Source organism: Macrotis lagotis, chromosome 3, assembly GCF_037893015.1.
Source record: "Macrotis lagotis isolate mMagLag1 chromosome 3, bilby.v1.9.chrom.fasta, whole genome shotgun sequence".
Taxonomy (NCBI): domain Eukaryota; kingdom Metazoa; phylum Chordata; class Mammalia; order Peramelemorphia; family Peramelidae; genus Macrotis; species Macrotis lagotis.
In genome coordinates, this window is record NC_133660.1 from 180,388,416 (window position 1) to 180,408,147 (window position 19,732).

Below are 19,732 nucleotides of genomic sequence, written 5' to 3' on the forward strand. Positions count from 1 at the left end.
AGAAGTTCCTGAATGCAAAAATAGTTTACAGGTGAAAGCCAACATAAAGAGCCTCCTGCATCTCCATCACACTCCTATCCCCAGCTTAATCTCACTAGATAGTGAGACATTTCTCCTTAGGTAAGATTTGGGACTCTTGGTTGACTGACATTTGGTGAGAAGGGAGTTCAAGTCTTAATTTAATGGTTTGGTCACTCCTTTGCAATTAGCAAAGAACTGTTCTTCTAGTCCATTATTCCTCATCTCAGAGAAAAGGAGAGTAGGCAGTATTTGGAATGAGTCTCCTACTTCCCATTCTGATAAGAACCAAAATGTCCCTTGAAGAAGAGTGAGAAAAGGAAACTTTCTCTATATATCTATTCATGATCCCCTGTGAAACTAGTCTAGGTAGATCTATGTGGGACATCATCTCTCAACCCCAAAACAAGTATGTCTCCTAAATCCTAAATCTCAATCCTGAATCTTTTCTTATCTCCCCATGGATTTTTTTTTTGTAATATAGTGTGCTTCTAGGGGTTTCAATAATATCTGAATGTAAGTGACTGTCATCCTCATATATTAAGTCCTACATTTCCTTTTTTGGACTCAATCTCAAAATTGTTACCAGTTACCTAGTAATTCTACCAGGATGTTTTATCGGCAACTAAATCTAAATTTGTTTAAAATGAAACATCTCTCATTCCACTAACGCTTTTCCCTATTTCCATTTAGTACTATTATATTCCCAGATACACACACACACACACACACACACACACACACACACACACACACACACAGACATTCAAAAACTCTGAGTCCTTTCCTTCACTCTTACCTATTTATCTAATCATAGAATTATGGGATAATGGGATAACCTTAGAGTTCATGGAATTCTACTATATTATTTTGTAAATTAGGAGACTGAAATATAGTCATTAAATGAATTGACTGGGATCACATAATTCATTAATAATTTAAAATTTTTTTTTCCAATTACATGAAGAGATAGTTTTCAACATTCATCCTTTTGCACGTGTTTGAGTTCTACATTTTTCTCTCACCCTCCCTTCCCTCCCCTCTTCCCATGGCAGTGAATAGTCTGATTTAAGTTATACTTTTATTATAGTGCTTAACCTATTTCCATATTGGCCATGTTGTGAAAGAATTAGAGCTAAGGGAGAAAAAAGATCAAGAGAGAGAAAGAAACAACATAAAAGAAGGTTTTTTTTTTTTGCTTATTTTTAAAGTTCTTTTGCAAGACAATGGGGTTAAGTGGTGTGCCCAAAGCCACACAGCTAGGTAATTATTAAATGTCTGAGGCCACATTTGAACTCAGGTACTCCTGACTCCAGGGTTGGTGCTCTATCCACTGTGCCACCTAGCCACCCCCGATAAAAGTTTTAAAAAGTGAACATAGTACTCTTTGATCTGCATTCCAAATCCATAATTTTTTCTTCTGGATGTAGATGGCAGTTTCCATACAAGTCTCTCAGGATTGTCCTTGCTTACTGAACTGCTGAGAGGAGCTGTGTCCATCATATTTGATCATCCCCAATGTTAATTAGAATGTATACAATGTTCTTTTGGTTCTACTCATTTCACCTAACATCTGTTCTTGAAAGTCTTTCCATACTTTTGTAAATCTAGTCAGTCTTTATTTCTTACAGAACAATAGTATTCCATTACATTTTTTTAGGTTGTTGTTTTTTTGCAAGGCAATGGGGTTAAGTGGCTTGCCCAAGGTCACACAGCTAGGTAATTATTAAGTGTCTGAGGCCAGATATGAACTCAAGTTCTCCTGACTCCAGGGCCAGTCCTCTATCTACTGAGCCACCTACCCTCACCTTCCATTATATTTTTTGCTAAAAATTGTTCAGCCATTTCCCAATCAATTGGCATCCCCCTCAATTTCCAGCTCTTTGCCACCACAAAAGCTGCTGCTTTAAGTACTTTTGTACATGTAGGCCTTTTCCCTTTTTTAATGATCTCTTTGGTATACAGCTCTAGTAGTGGTACTGTTGGATCAAAGGGTATGCACAATTTTATTCTTTTGGGTATAGTTCCAAATTGCTCTCCAGAATGGTTTTGCCACATCTTCTACAATACTGATCATTTTCCTTTTTTGTCATTTGGGTCAATCTAACAGATGTGAGATGGCACCTCAGTTATTTTAATTTGTGTTTCCCTGATCACTAATGACTTGGAGCATTTTTTTTTTTCATATGACCATAGAAAGTTTTAGTTTCTTCACCTTAAAATTGCCTATTCACTATGGTTGTTCTTTGAACATGACTTACATTTTCATAAATCTGACTCATTTCTCTGTATATTCTAGAAATAATTCCTTTATCAGAAGCACCAACTGTGAAAAATTCTCAGGTTTCTTCATTCTTCCAGTCTTGGTTGCAATGTTTTGTCTGTGCAAAAAATTTTTTTCTTTCCATCCATCCTATTTTTACTCTATTCTTATTTTATTTTCTCCTTTGACTTTATTTCTCCTCATCAATGTTTTGCTTTTGACTGCTGCCTGCCTCCCAATGTCTTTTTCCCCTCATTCCCCTCTATTTTTCTGTAGGGTAAGATAAATTTTAACCTAATTGATTATGTATATCATTCTCATTTAAAGCCAAATCTTTTGAGAATAACTCATACTCTCTTACTTTTTTCTCCACTATCTCTTTCAGTGGTGAAAAGGAATTTTTTTCCTTTCATCTCAGTGCTGAATTTTAATTTTTTTAATTTATTTAAGGCAATGGGGTTAAGTGACTTGACCAAGTTTACACAGTTTGGCAATTATTAAGTGTCTGTGAACAGATCTGAACTCAGGACCTCCTGACTCCAGGGCCAGTGCTCCATCCACTGCCTATCCTCGCTACCTGGTGCTGAAAATTTTTTTTTGCCAAATTTGGACCAAAATATGAATTTGAAAAGGGATTAATTATAGTTGAAGTTTCTTTAGTTTTTTCTAACAACCCTATAAATAAATGAACATAAAATTTAATAATAGATAAAACTTACAGAAAACATGTTTATTTTTCAACATATCATGCTTTATTATCAATAATAGAAAAAATAATTCCAAACGTTTTGGGGATACAACTTATACTATAGCAAAAGCACTATACCAAAGGTCACGCAGCTCGGTAATTAAGTGTCTAAAGTCATATTTGAACTCAGGTACTCCTGACTCCAGGGCTGGTGCTCTATCCACTGCTCCACCTAGCCACCCCATTCTCTGGTAAATTAACTGATACCTTTTTTATTTCATATTTATTTGTTCTCATTTTGTACAAATAATGCTTTTCTACATTAATAAAATATTCTTGTTTAAGAGTAAACAAAATACCCCCTCCCTCCAAAAAATATAGACTTGCTTGAGCTATAAAGTAAAGGGGAGAGAGAAAAAAATTAAAATTAAAATAAAAAATAATAATAATTGTAGGTATGGCCAGGTTGCACAGTGGGTGGAGCACCAGCCCTGGAGCCAGGAGCACCCGAGCCCAAATCTGGCCCCATACACCCAACAATCACCTAGCTGTGTGACATGCAAGCCACCCCAACCCCACTGCCATGCAAAAAACAAAAAGAAAAAAGAAAAAAAGATGCAAAATAAAATTAAATAGTAATAATAGGGGCAGCCGGGTGGCGGACAGAGCACTAGCCCTTGAGCCAGGAGCAGCCGGGTCCAAATCCTGGCTCAGACATCCAGTGATCACCCTGCTATGTGGACCCAGGCAGGCCACCCAGTCCCATTTGCCCTGCACTCCCCCCTAAAATAATAATAATGATAATAAAAAATGTGCTTCAGTTTGTTTTCCAACACCACCAACTCTGTCACGGGTGGATCACATTCTTTATGATAAGTCCATCACAAAATTTACTTCCATATTTTTCCACTGTTGCCATTGCTGATCTCAACTCCCTCCTTTCATATTTCTATACTACCATGTACTATATTCTCTCTCTCCTTTCACTCTGACTCTGCTGTAGGGTAGCTGAGTGGCACAGCAGACAGATCCATGGCCCTGGGGCCAAGAGGCCCAGAGCCCCCATACCACCCCTTAGGCCCAGCATCTACCTGTCCCTACAGTCCCCAACAGGCCACCCAATCCCAGTACTTTGCAAGAAGTAAAAAAGAAAATGTGTTATATCTGACCACTCTCGTCCCATGGTCCATCCTTTCCTCCATCATTCCCATCCCCACCCCTTCCCCCGTCCCCCCCTCTCTCCTTCTTACTCCAGATGTCTATACCCCATTGAGTATATATGCTGTTTCCTCTCCTAGCCACCTCTGACGAGAGTGAAGATTCCCTCATTCCCACTTGCCTTCCCCCCCCTTTCATATCATTGCAATAGCTCATTGTAATAAAGAAAAATCTTGTTATACAAAATATCTTGGCCTATTCCCCCCCCTTTTTTCTTTCTCCCATTATATTTCCCTTTTTTCTATTGACTACATTTTTATATCATATTTTATCTTCAAATTCAGCTTTCTCCTGTGCTTCATCTATAAAAGCTCCTTCTACCTGCTCTGTTTATTGAGAAGGTTCATATGAGTGTTATCAGTGTCATTTTTCTATACAGGAATACATACAGTTCATCATCATTAAGTACCTCATATTTTCCCCTTCTCCTCCAATCTCTATGCTTCACCTGGGTCCTGTATTTGAAGATCAAACCTTCTGTTCAGCTCTGGCCATTCTAACAGAAACATTTGAAATTCCCCTGGTTCATTGAAAGTCCATCTTTTTCCCTGGAAGAGGACATTCAGTTTTGCTGGGTAGTTGATTCTTGGTTGCATTCTAAGCTCTTTTGCCTTCTGGTATATTATATTCCAAGGCCTATGGGCTTTTAATGTAGTTGCTGCTAAGTCCTGTGAGATCCTGATTGCAGCTCCACAATATCTGAATTGTGTCCTTCTGGATGTTTGTAATATTTTCTCTTTGACTTGGGAGTTCTGGAATTTGGTTATGATATTCCTGGGGGTTGTTTTTTTGGGATCTCTTTCTCAAGGAGATCAGTGGATTATCTCCTTTTCTATTTTTGCCCTCTGCTTCTAGGATATCAGGGCACTTTTCCTGTAGTAATTCTTTGAAAATGATGTCAAGGCTCTTTTCCTGATCATGACTTTCAGGTATTCCTATAATTTTTAAATTATCTTTCCTAAATCTGTTTTCCATATCAGTTGTTTTTTCAATGAGATGTTTCACATTTTCTTCTAATTTTTCATTCTTTTGGTTTTGAAGTATTGAGTACTGATTTCTCATAAATTCAGCAATCTCCTTGAGTTCTATTCTTTGTCTGAAGTATTGGTTTTCCTCAGAGAGCTTTCTTATCTCTTTTTTCCATTTGGCCAATTCTGCTTTTTTAAAGCATTCTTCTCCTCAATAAGTTTTTGAACTGTTTTATCCATTTGACCTAATCTGGTTTTAAGCATGTTATTTTCTTCAACATTTTTTGGATTTCAATGACTAAGCTGCTGACTTCATTTTTCATGTTTTTCCTGCATCTCTCATTCTTGGAGTCTTTAGATACAGGAGCTTTTTCTTCCTTATCTTCATACTGAGTGTTTTGATCCTTCTTGAGCTCACAGGCAAAATATTTCTCAATGGTGTTCCTCTTTATTCTATCCTTACTCATTTTCCCAGCCTGAGCCGGGTTTTGGGGTGCTTCCTGAGTTTTTTGGACACTCCCACAAGGATCTCAGTGTGTGAGGCCCTGTCTTCCCTCCTGGTCTGTGAATGACCATAAGCGCCCCCCTCTGCCACAGGTCTGATGTGGAGGGGTCCCTGCTGTTCTATGGGGGGGCCTAGACATGCCCTGGGGGCTCCTTCTTACCGGCTTCTCGTTCCTGGATCTGGGCTGCCTTGGCCGGCTGCTCGCTGTGGGCCCTGAGGGCTGGCCTTCACGTGCTTGCTCTGGCAGAGGTCCCCCATTATTCCCCCAAGTTGTGCTTGGTGCTCCCCTCGGCATAGGTCAGGAAACTCCTCCGCTGCTGTGAGCCACCGCTCCCAGCGCCCTGGGGCTGTCTCTGGGGGTTCTGTCTCTCGAAGATTTAGTTCGAGTCCTTAGTTTATAAGTTTTATGAGAGAGTCCCTAAGAGAGGATCCTATCTTGTTGCCATCTTGGCTCCACCCCTCCAACTGATACCATTATACAGACTGATGAATGCATATATATGATAGCAAGAGTTGATCAGAGTGGTCTACTCCTCCTATTTTCATGGGATTGCAATGTTCACAAATTACTTTGTCACAAGAATTAATCTTTACTCAGTTGAAATGACTGTGACATGCTTCATATCCTGCCATTAGCAAACTATCAAATTGTTACACAATCGAGTTAATTAGCAGCTGTTGATTTATGTCAGCATATAAATTGGATATGACAACATACCCCAAGATATCTGTCAGCCTTTGCAGTCAATTTAATCACCTCCCACATCTATAAAGCTATAATTGAATCTTTGTGCATTTTCATGTGGTATTTATTATACTCTAATGCATCTGCCTTCTTTTCCTAGTATAATCCTTTTTTTCAAGTCTTAATTGATTTATTTCTGTCTTGTACCTAAATCCTGTGTAAAAAGTACATTTCTTTCAACTGTCTTGATAGAAGAACATTCTCAAAAGCAATAATCATCATCATATCATAATCAATTTATTCCTATACTTTTTGTTCAAGTACTCTTTCTCTATCTGTCCCACTAGATGCACACCCCTCATGAGCTAAAATAAAACATTACCTCATGATCATTATATAGTCACACTATCTTTTGAATTATATTCCTTTAAACTATCCTAAGAGAAATACAATTCTCAAGAGTTATAGGTATTTTCTTCCTGTTTAGTCTTATTAATATATTTTTTTCTTTTTGTTTACCTTTTTTACACATCTCTTGGGTCTTATAGTTGAAGATCAAATTTTCTGTTCAGAAATGGTCTTTTTATCAGGTAAGTTTTAAAGTCCTCTCATTGAAAGTTCAGTTTTTCTGGGAGTGGGTTGGGGAATAAGATGAAGGGAAATACAGCTAGCAATAGCAACTGTGGGAAAAAATCTTAAAGTAATTTCTCTGGTTATCTATTAATAGATAGAGTTGATGGTACCTGAATAAAGAGTGAAACATACTTTTTTTCCTTGAAGATTCTCTTTCTTTGTGTGTATGTGTGTGTGTGTGTGTGTGTGTGTGTGTGTGTGTGCCTAGGGGAGGTGTTATGTTTACTTTTATGACTATAGTAGTAATGTTTTTCATGGATACACATTTTTAGCCTACTCCAAATAATTTGCTTTCTTAGAGGGGGAGAATGGGGTGGGAGGGATGGAAAGAATTTGGAACTCAATATTTTGGAAGTATATTTTGAAATTTACTTTTGCATATAACTGGAGGGGGGGACAATTTTAAAATAAAAATAAAACTTTAAAAAAGAATCTATCATATGCCTTAATAGCACTATCATGAGATGATAACTATGATAGACTTATCTCTCCTCAGCAATATAATGATCAAAGACAATTTTAAAGGTGTGATGGAAAATGCCATCCACATCCAGAGAATGAACTATGGAATCTGAATAAAGATAAAAACATACTATTTTCAATTTTTAAATTTTCTTTTATGCTTTAAATATTTCTCTTTTGTTCTGATTCTGCTTTCACAACATGAATAATATAGAAATATATTTAATATACTTGTACATGTATAACCTAAATCAGATTACTCACTATCAAGGGTGAGAGAAAGAAGGGTGGGAGAAAAGTGTATAACTCAAAATTTTGCAAAAAATGAATGTTGTAAACTATCTTTATATGTAGTTGGAAAAATGAATAAATGAATTTATATGTAGATACAAAAAAGAAAAGAAAAGAAAGTTTAGTTTTTTCCCCCAGAAAGAATATGCTGAATTTTTCAGGATAGTTGATTCAAGCCTTGTTGCCCTTTGTAATATCCTTTAATGGCTTATAAAATCTGCATAAACCTGACTGTGGTTCCATGGTATTTAAACTGCTTCTTTTTTGGCAGCTTGAAGTATTTTTTTCCTTTAGCTGAGAATTCTTCTCTTTTTCTAGGATATTAGGGGAGTTTTCCATGATAATTTCCAGGCTTTTTTTTCTGATTGTTGCTTTCAGGAAGATCAATAATTCATTATCTCTTCTGCATCTATTTTCTAAATTGGTCATTTTTCCTGAGATGCTTGCTCTTTTGTTGCTCCAGATGAATTTGGATACTATTTTTTCTAGCTCAGTAAAGTAGTTATTTGGTAGTTTGATTGGGATAGCACTGAATAACTAATCTAATTTGGGTAGAATTGTCATTTTTATTTTATTAGCTTAACCTAACCATGAGCATTTGACATTTTTCTGATTATTTTTATCTGACTTTATTTGGGTGAGGAGAGCTTTATAATCATATAAATACAATTTCTTGGTTTGTATTGGGAGGTAGATTCCCAAGTATTAATGTTGTCTACAGTTATTTTAAATGGAATTTCTCTTTCTATCTCTTGTTCTTGGACTTTGTTGTTCATATACAGACATGCTGAAGATATATATGGGTTTATTTTATATCCTGCTTTATTGCTAAATTTGTTAATTGTTTCAAGTTATTTTAAGATGATTTTCTCAGTTTCCCTAGGTATATTATCATATCATCTGCAGAATGAATTTTGTTTCCTCATTGCCAATTCTGATTCCTTCAATTTCTTTTCATTCTCTTATTGCTACTGCTAGCATTTCCAATACTATATTGAACAGCAATAGTGATAATGAACATCCTAGTTTCTTTTTTTAGCTTTTCTTTTTTTTATTTTAATTTTAATTTATTTTATTTTTGTACAAATGTTTTTATATATTATTAAAATATTCTTGTTTAAGAGTAAATGTAATACCCCTCTCCCCAAAAAATATAGACCCTCATGAGCAATAAAATAAAGGAAAGAGGAAAAAGATTCAAATTCAAATTTAAAAAAAAAATAATAGTAATAGGGGCAGCTAAGTGGCACATTGGACAGAGCACTGGCCCTGGAGTCTGGAACACCTGAACCCAAATCCTGCCCCAGAAAATGAAAGATCACCCAGGTGTGTGACCCTGGGTAAGCCACCCCAACCCCACTGCCCTGCAAAAACAAAAAAAACCACCCCAAAATAAAATAAAATAAAATAAAATAGTAGTAATAGTAGTAGCAGTAGTAGTAGTAGTAGTAGTAGTAGTAGTAGTAGTAGTAGTAGTAGTAGTGGCAGCCAGATGGCTCAGTAGACAGAGCACTGGCCCCCAGCGTCAGGAGCACCTAGGTCCAAATCCAGCCTCAGACACCCAACAATCACCCAGCTGCACAGCCACCCAAAACCATGCAACCCACACCCAAAATAATAATAATAATAATAATAACAACAACAATAATAAAAATGCGCTTCATTCTGTGTTCCAACAGCACCAGCTCTGTCCTGGGTGGATCACATTCTTTAGGATAAATCCATCATAAAATCTACTTCCATATTTTCCACTGTTGCCACTGCCATCGCAACTCCCTCCATTCATACTTCCCCAATACCATACACTATATTTTCTCTCTCCTTTCACTCTGTCCCTCTTCTTAAAGGTACTCTAGGGTAGCTGAGTGGCACACCAGACTAATCATCGGCCCGGGGGCCAAGAGGCCCCAAGCCCACCTGATCCTATGTTCCGAGACAGGCCATTCAATCCCAGCCCCTTGCAAGAAGTCAAAAAGAAAATGTGTTATATCTGACCACTCTCCCCTGTTGTCCACCCTCTTCTCCATCACTCACTTCCCTCCATCCCCCAGTTCCAGTTTCTTTCCTTCTTTTTCTAGATGTCTATACCCCATTAAGTATATATATATATATATATATATATATATATATATATATATATATATATATATATGCCATTTCCTCTCTGTCCAAATAATTTTTAAATTATCTTTTCTGAATCTGTTTTCAAGATCAGTTGTTTTTTCAATGAGATGTTTCATATTTTCTTCTAATTTTTCATTCATTTGGTTTTGAAGTATTGTGTCCTGACCTCATAAAGTCAGCAGCTTCCTTCAGCTCCATTATAGATCTGAAGGGTTTCTTTTCCTCAGAGAGCTTTCTTATCTCTTTTTTCCATCTGGCCAATTCTGCTTTTTAAAGCATTCTTTTCCTCAATAGCTTTTGAACTGTTTTATCCATTTTGCCTTAGCTGGTTTTTAACATGTTATTTTCTTCAGCATTTTTTTTTTTTTTTTGGATCTCCTTGACTAAGCTGCTGACTTCTTTTTTTCATGTTTTTCCTGCATCTCTCTCATTTCTTTTCCCAATTTTTCTTCTATCTCCCTCACTTGATTTTTCAAAATCATTTTTGAGCTCTGTTATAGCCTGAGCCCAATTTCTGTTTTTCTTCTTGTCTTTAGATACAGGAACTTGGACTTCCTCATCTTCTGACTGAGTATTTCGATCCTTCTTGGATCACAGACAAAGTATTTCTCAGTGGTGTTTCTCGTGTTTCTTTGTTTACTCATTTCCCCGGCCTGTGCTTGGTTTTGGGGTGCTTCCTGAGCTTTTGAGTATTATTGGGACACCACCCCACAAGGGTCTCAGTGTGTGAAGCTCTCTCCTACCTTCTGGTCTGTGAATGACCACAATCATACCCCTCTGCCAAGGGGCTGAAGTGGGGGGGCCCCTGCTGTTCTATGGGGGGGGCCTAGACTGTGATCAGAATCTGAATGTGGTCAGAGCCCCAGAGTACTGTTCTAGGGACAGAGGACAGACCTCAGAAGTCTCTCTCTATTCCCCCACCTAGACTGAGCACTCAAGCCTGAGTTGCCTGGGGGCTCCTGATTACTGGCACTGCCTGCTTCCGGTTTCTGGATCTGGGCTTCCCGAGTGCCCTCCAGCCTGGGCTTCATGTGCTTGCTCTAGCATAGGTCTCCCTACTGATCTTCCAAGATGTTCCTGGTACTCCCCAGAAAACTGACCCTGCTGCCATGAGCCATGGCTCCCAGGGGCCCTGGGGCTGCCTCTGGGAGGCTGAAGTTATTTCACTCTGGCGGGCCGCCTGTCTAACCCAGTAGAGCTGAGCTTTTCCATTATTTTCCAGTTTACCTTGGGCTGAAGAACTGCCTCACTGGATCCCTCTGTGGGTTCTGTTTCTCGAAAATTTAATTAGAGTCCTTATTTTATAAGTTTTGAGACAGAGCACCTAAGAGAGACTCTTCTCCTGTTGCCATGTTGGCTCCACCCCCTGGACATCCTAGTTTCACCCCTGAATTTATTGGAAATGTGATGAATTTATTTCCATTAAATATAATATTTATTGTTGGTTTTAAATAGATATTTTTTATTATTTTAAGGAAAACTCCATTTATTTCTAAGCTTTCTAGTTTTTTTAATAGGAAGGGATGCTGTATTTTATCAAAGGCTTTTTCAGCATCTATTGAGATAATCATATGATTTCTGTTGATTTAATATTTAACATGTTTATTTATGTGGAGTATTTACTAAGGTTGAACCTGCCTAGTATAAATCCAAAGGTGTATTATACTGGTAATAACTTGCTGTAATCTAATTGCTAAATTTTTATTTAAGATTTATGTATCAATATTCAGTAGGGAAATTGGTCTATAATTTTCTTTGTTTTGGTTCTTCCTGATTTAGGTAACAGCATCATGTTGGTGTCATAAAAGGAGTTTGGTTGAACTCCTTCCTTCCTCTCGTATTTTTAAAAATCGTTTATGTAGAATAGGAATTAATTGTTTGTTAAATGGTTGGTAGAATTCACTTGTTAATCCATCTGGACCTGGAGATTTTTCTTTGGGAGTTTATTGATGGTTTCTTCAATTTCTTTTTCTGAAATAAGTTTATTTCACTAATTTATTTCCTCTTCTGTTAATCTCAGCAGTTTGTATTTTTTGTAAATATTCAACCATTTTATGCAAGTGCAATTTATTGGCAAATAGTTGGGCAAAGTAGCTCCGAATTATCTCTTTAATTTCCTCCTCACTCATGGTTAGTTCACCCTTTTTGTTTTTGATACTGGTAATTTGGTTATCTTTTTTTTTTAAATCAGATTAACCAGAAATTTGTCTATTTTATTGTCTTTTTCATAAAATCAACTCTTAGTTTTATTTATGAGATCACTGGTTTTCTTGCTTTCAGTGTTATTAATCCCTTGATTTTGAGAATTTCTAATTTGGTATTTCATTGGGGTTGTTTAATTTGTTCTTTTTCTAGCATTTTTAGTTGCATACCCAATTCATTGATCTCTTTATTTTAGTCATATACATATTTAGAGATATAAAGTTTCCCCTCAAAACTGCCTTTGCTGCATCCCATAACTTTTGGAATGATATCTCATTATTATCATTTTCTTGGATATAATTATTGATTATTTCTATTATTTGCTGCTTGATCCACACATTATTTAAGATAAATTTATTTAATTTCCAATTAGATCTTGGTTTATCTTTCCCTGAGCCTTTATTACATGTATTTTTATGGCATCATGTTTGAGAAGTATGTTTTTATTATTTCTGCCTCTTTGAATTTGATTTTAAGGTTTTTGTGCCCTAGTACATAGTCAGTTTTGGTGAAGGTGCTATGTACTGCTGATAAAAAGGTATATTCTTTTCTATCCCTATTTAGTTTTCTCCAGAGGTCAAGGTTTTCTAAGATTTCATTCACCTTCTTAACTTCCTTCTTGTTTATATTGTTGCTAGATTTATCTAGTAAGAAGAGAGGGAAATTGAAGTCTCCCATCAATAAAGTTTTGCTGTCTATTTCTCCTCGTAATTCATTCAGCTTTTCCTCTAGGAATCTAGATGCAATGCCACTAGGTGCATACATCTTTAGTATTAATATAACTTCATTACCAATGGTACCTTTTAAGAAGATGTAGTTTCTTTCCTTATCTCTTTTAATGAGATTTATTTTTGCTTTTACTTTGTCTGAGATCAGGATCCCTACCCTAGTTTTTCTTTTTACTTCTGCTGAAGCATAATATAATTTTCTCTAATCTATTACCATTACCTTGTGTGTATGTCTCTGCTTCAAATGTTTCTTGTAAATAACATATTTTACAATTCTAGTTTTTTATTCATTCTGCTATCTGCTCCTCTTTTTTTGTACAGTTTATCCTATTCACATTTAGAGTTAAGATTACTAATTCTGTATTTTCCTCTATACTATCTTTCTCCATTTATATTTATCTCTTTCCTTTTCTCTTATTCCTCCTCACCAAAATTTTACTACCACTCACCTTTAACTTTTCTTTCAGAAACTTAACTTCATTTTTTTCCTTATACCTTCCCTTCCATTTTATCAGTGTCTTCTTTCCTTATCTTTTCTATTCCCAGTGGATTTTCCTGTGGATTGTTATATTTTTAAACTCAAGTAGGAATTCTATCTTATTACCTCACTGAGTTACATCTATTGAATAGAATTTACTCAGCATTCACATTCTCCCTTCTTTACCTCTAAAATTATAAATCTTTGTGCCTCTTCCCTTGGTGCTCTAATTTATTAATCAGGTATCATCAATCACAGATTGTTTACTGCTTAATAAGCAGCATTGACTCAAGCACTGACAAAAAAAATTGCATCAAATTATAAGTGCAATCATTTTTTAACCTTACCCTCTTTTTGTACAGGAAATCCTCTTCACAAGACAAGGCATTAACCAAAGCCATATCATTTCTTGAACTATTTGTGCCCTTCCCCCCAGGCTGATTTTCTTTCACACTTTGCCCCCCTAAAGCATACTTAGCAGCTTGTTAAATGAAGCAAGGTCTGTTGTCTCTCCCCATGAAACAAGGTCTGTTGTCTCTCCCCCTTAGCACTCCCCTCCCCACCCACTTAACTCTTTGTTAAGTAAAGCACAGCATGCTGATCTAATTAACTGTAAGACTCTTGAAGATCTCAAAAGATTGGGAGGCTCTGGAGTTTTCAAATGATTGTAAGCAACAGAGACACTGTGTTAGTTCCTCCCAGTTTATGAAGACCTCATTAGGCAAGGTGCTCAGCATTTTGTGATTAAAGGGATTGAAAGTATAATGAAACATTTAAGTTAGAAGTTTACACCCCTGATTTTTTTTCAGGCCTTTTTGCCTCAAAGAGAGTGATGTGATCTTGTACTCTTCAGCTGAGAGACAAGATGCATATCCTTTAGTTTCATTCTCTTCAATTATATTCTACCCTTTAATTTTCCTTAGAGAAGTAAAATTCTAAAAATTAGAATGGTTATATCTTCCCTTTTAAGGACCAACATTTGGTTAAAACAATTTTATTTAGGGGGTCGCTAGGTGGAGTAGTGGATAAAGCACCAACCCTGGAGTCAAGAGTACCTGGGTTCAAATCCAATCTCAGACACTTAATAATTACCTAGCTGTGTGGCCTTAGGCAAGCCACTTAACCCTAAACCCTTAAACCTAAAAAAAAGCCCAAATTTTGTTTTTTCGGTCCCCTTTTTCATTTACCTTTTTTTTTAATGTAACTCTTCAGTTGCATTGTAGTAATTGAATTCTCTGTTCAGTTCTGGTCTTTGTATCAGGAAATTCTGGAAGTTCTGTATTTCATTGAACATCCATCCTTTCCTCTGTCATTATATGCTGAATTTTGCAGGGTAGTACATTCTGGGTTGTAGGTCCTTAGCACTCTGAAACATGTTATTCTATCTCTTCTGATCCTTCATTGTTGATGCTGATATGTCCTGCAATAGTATGATTATGTTCCCTTTGTATTTGAATTGTTTCCTTTTTTTGCTGCTTGCAATATTCTCTCTTTTATTTGAGGATTCTGCAGTTTGGCTATTACAGCCCTTGGAATTTTTATCCTAGGGTCTCTTTCTGGAGGGGTTCTGTGGATTCTTTAAATTGTTATATTGTTATCTTGTTCTTGGGTAGTTTTCCATTATAGATTGTGTAGTTTTTCAATATAATTTCATGTATGATGTTTTCCAGGTTCTATTGTTGGTTCAGGCTTTTTAGTAATCCCCTGATTGGTAGATTGTCTCTCCTACATCTGTTTTCCAGGTCATTTGTTTTCCTTAGAAGGTACTTTACATTGTTTTCAATTTCTTTTTGGCTTTTTTTTTTATTTTGTTGAATAGAATCTTGTAGTCTTGAAGATTCACAAGTTTGTAACTTTGATTCTAAGTGTTAGGATTTTATTTTCTTCAATTATCTTTTAATTTTTTTTTTTTTTTTTTTTTTTTTTTTTTTTTTTTTTTTTAGTTTTTGCTAGGCAATGGGGTTAAGTTGCTTGCCCAAGTCCACAGCTAGGTAATTATTAAATGTCTTAGGTCGGATCTGAACTCAGGTACTCCTGACTCCAGGGCCGGTTCTCTGTCCACTGTGCCACCTAGCCACTCCTTATTTTTGCTTTTAGTGGAGCTGATTTCTTTGGTCAACTTGTCATAATTTTCCTGCATGACTTCAATTTCTTTTTTTCCATTTTTCTTTTTCACTCTTCTTTGGTTTTTATGAGTTTTTGTATTTGAGTCCAAATTATAGACTGTTCTGATACTTCTATGAGTGATTTTGTGCTGTTGTCTTCTTCAGACATGACATTGCTGTCATTTTTTTTTCCTATGAAGCAGTTTTCTATAGTGAGAGCTCTTTTAGCTTTTTTTGTTCATTTTTGTTGTTGTAGTTCTTCTCCTGGGGTATATGGAGTATAGATCCAAGCTTTTATTTTGCTGGGGCTGGGATCTGATCCCTGGCTTGTTGTTAGCCAAGATGTCACCTATGTAGTCCAGGCCTTCCCTTTGCAGATGTTTATTTCCTCCTTTAGGTCCAGGTTCTGATCTAACAGAGAATTTGTGCTCTCAGGGTTCAGACTATTTTGGGGTTGGGATTCTCCCTGCTGGCTTGCTATCTAGCTGCCTGGACCTCTGTTATTAAGTTGTTGGGTCCTTGATTGCACTGTGGTTAAATACTTCCTGCTAGGGGCAGCTAGGTGGTGCAGTGGAGGGTTGGCTAGGTGGCACAGTGGATAAAGCACCAGCCCTCAGAGTCAGGAGTACCTGGGTTCAAATCCAGTCTCAGATACTTTATAGTTACCTAGCTGCATGGCCTTAGGCAAGTCACTTAATACCATTTGCCTTGCACAAACCTAAAAAAAAAAGCTTCCTGCTGGCTTTCCCCCATCTCCTGCCTCCTAGACTTTACTTCCCCTTTCCTCCAAAGATACAGACCTTCACTGGACATCCTCCACGATGTCTACAGTTGAAATCTCTTTTTTGAATCTTCTCTTCTTTTGGTAGGATCTGTAGTGTGAATGTCAGAGTAGAGGCTTCATTTATCTTTGGTAGGGATAGGCTCTGGGATCAGGTTAGCTTCATGCCACCCTCTTGGCTCTACCCCAGATGTCCTTTTCCACGATATCTTGAGTTGAGAACTTGCTTCACTCTGGGTTTTTTCCTTTTGGTGGTTTTTGTCACTATGGAATTATTTAGAGGAGGCTTGGGGAACTTTTTTTTTCTACCAAGGGGGTTTTGAATATTTAAAACATCATTGCTGGTCTATATTTTGTCAATATTAAATTAATTCACCTTTAAAAAAATTCACTCTGCTAGATTTGTCAAATTTAGAGTCCCACCTGCAGTTGCCTTGGCAGTGGCCAATGACAGACCAAAATATCCCATGAGGTGGAATTTCCCTATCCAATGGTTTAGGGGACAAGTTAAATTGTTTGGGGGAAAGCTTTCTGGAACATACTAGCTTTGTGCCACTATCTTAAACTCTGTTCTTCAAAGTCCATTTCATTAATATTTAATATAGTGTTGGAATTTAGGTTTTCCTTTCTCTCAGATGAGTATTTTACATACCATAATGACAAGTCCTGTTGTTTTTGACTTCACAACATTTTTCATGCTCATTTCTTTCTTTTGATAACCGCTATCTTATTTCTGGCTAATTCATCTTCTTTTGACTAGACAATTATAAAGACTTCAATTAGACCCTCTTTCTTGAGTCCACCTTTTCCACTTCATTCACCTATTCAGAATTTTCCATTGGCTTTCTATTGCGTCTAACAAAAGACAAGCATATTAACCTGGAGTTTTAATGTTTTCTACAATCCAGCTACCTTTCTAATTGCATTAAACATTATTTCCCTTTAGCTACTTTATGTTAATGCTGAACAAGGTTAGCATACTGTACTTCTACTTTGAGACCCCATGAATATAATTGTTTCACCTCTATTTTTCAACATTTCTACTTTCCTTTAAGACTAAACTGACTTTCTTTCATGTACATGACTAATTTGCCCTTTTTCATCTTTTTTTGCTTTCGTTCAGGATATACTTGATGTCTGGAATTCATTCTATCCTCCAATTTATAGAATCCCTTGTTTCCTTCAATTTAAGGTCTGCCACTTAAAGAAAACCCATCCTTATCCTCTTTAGTTGTTTTTATCCCTATTTCTTGTAATTATTTTTTGTTTATTTTGTTTAATTTTCTATACTATAACATTCTATAAGCCTTTTCTCTTGTCACCCCCCCCCCCAACCCCTACAATTGAATGTAAGCTCCAGGAAGGTAGGAATGTTTAATTCAGTATTATTTATTCTCAGTACCTAGACTTGTTTCAGTCACAGAGCTCAATAATTACTTATTGAATGAATGAATGATTGAGTGAATTTGATTAGATTTTATAACAATCTAGTTCACCCAGTGCTATCAAATCAAATAAGAATGGAAGTGGGTTGACTTTCCAGAGGATGAAATTGGAAATTAAATGCACTAATAACTTTAACCATATTGACATACATGCCTGGATAAGATATTTGACTTTATACATTGTTTAAATCCAAGGAACCGTTATTTCTTAGATCATACATTGTTTTCTACCTGCTATACAAAGATGATCGTCATATACATTTATACTTTAATGGTAGTGAGGAAGCCTTCTTAATTCAGATTCATAAAATTCTGCAATACATATACATTGATGATAATGCAGGAAATAGAATATCAATATATTTCATGTTGTTTCTAAATTGGACATTTATCCACCTTTGAATATAAGAGTTAGCAAGCTTTTATCCCCAGTGATGATATCATTACCAGATGCATCTAAAGGTTGTACAATTTGTTAAAGTGCTACAGAGAGAAGAACTTCATACTTGATGTGGCTCCTTTGTGCGTTTTCAGGTGGGTTACTGAAGTAGTTATTTTATGTCCTACTGTATTGAAGATGTGAATGTATTTGTCACCCAGAGTAATAAAAAAAAGCGTTGAAATGTACAGTACCCACTCAGCAACATAAGGTCAGATTAGCATTCATTTGGATTTCACAAGGTAACTGAACATAGATTTGAATTGTAAAGTAGCTGTAATTATCTTTTTAACAGACACAGTAACTCTTCTTGGCAACAGGCTTTATAATTACGGACATGGTGTTCTATACTAACTTCCCTGTCTTTGACAGACTAGAAGATTAAAAGACATACTAACACTTCCTGTTATTTCTCACTTTGGGGTCTCACAGATCTCTTCAAATCTAAAAGAATGACCCAAATAGGTTTTGTGCCTCATTATTCTATTCCTTTAAATAGAAAATTTCATTTTTCAAAGCATATGGCTTTAACTTTCAACTAATAATTTATTTTGTGTGTATGTGTGCCAATGCAATTCACATGCATAATGTTTATTTTATAGGCAGAGGTTAAGTCTGGGCCTCTGCTTTTATTAGTGTGAGGGTCTTCTGGTGTGGGGAATCTTCTCTAGTTATGCAAATCAGCAATTATTCTATAACTTGTAGTTTTAAAGAACTTCCTGTGTTAACTGAGAGGTAAGTTGCTTTCCTAGGGTCACAAATGTTATGTATTAGAGGTGAGATAGGAATCTTGCACCTGAGATCAGCTTCCTATGTGCTGTTCCTTGCATCATGAAGCTAATAGTCTCTCCAAATAAAAAGACATGAGAAAGGAAGGAGAGAAATGAAGGCAGAAATGAATGAAGAAATAGAGGGGATAGGAAAGAAGAGAGAGAAGAAAATAAAAAGAAAGGGAAGGGAAGAAAGGCATGAAGAATAAGAAGTGAAGTGAGAAAGAAGGAAATGAGGGAGGGAGAAAGAAAATAAGGAAAGAAGGGAAGGAAAGAAAAATGGGAGAAAAGAAGACAAGGAGGGAAGGAAGGAAATAGATATAAAGTGAATAAAGGTACAGGTGAAATAATTCACTATAATAAGAATCCATGGAACAGTCTCTATGGTTCACTGGGTCAACTTGAATAGTAATGTCAAAAGAAAGTGAGGAAGGCACTCAGCAAGTTGAGGAGATTTTCTGTGATAAATCTGTGGTAACACACACAATAAAGAAATTGTCTTACATTAATATTAACATCATTGAGATCATAGATTCATTGGAATGTTTGTATAATTGCCTTTTATGATAAGGTGGTCAGAGTAGATTTGGGGACACATAGTTATACTTCATTAAGTCTACAAAAATATATTTTTCCCATAACTTGGCTCACAAATAGATATTTATTTGTGCATGTACACAAGCATATGTTTGTTTCCATGTATGGGTGAACACATGTTCATGTTTATGTAAAATGTATATATGAAAAATATTATATTTTATATTATTGCATATATTTTGTGGATATATTATATAAATAATTATATATATATATATATATAAATATATATACATATATATTATAGCACAAACACAAGCATAACTGTTTGTCTTCCTCTTAGCAATCCCAGCATTTCTACCTCTGTCCAATTTGTGTTTCCTTATGTCTCT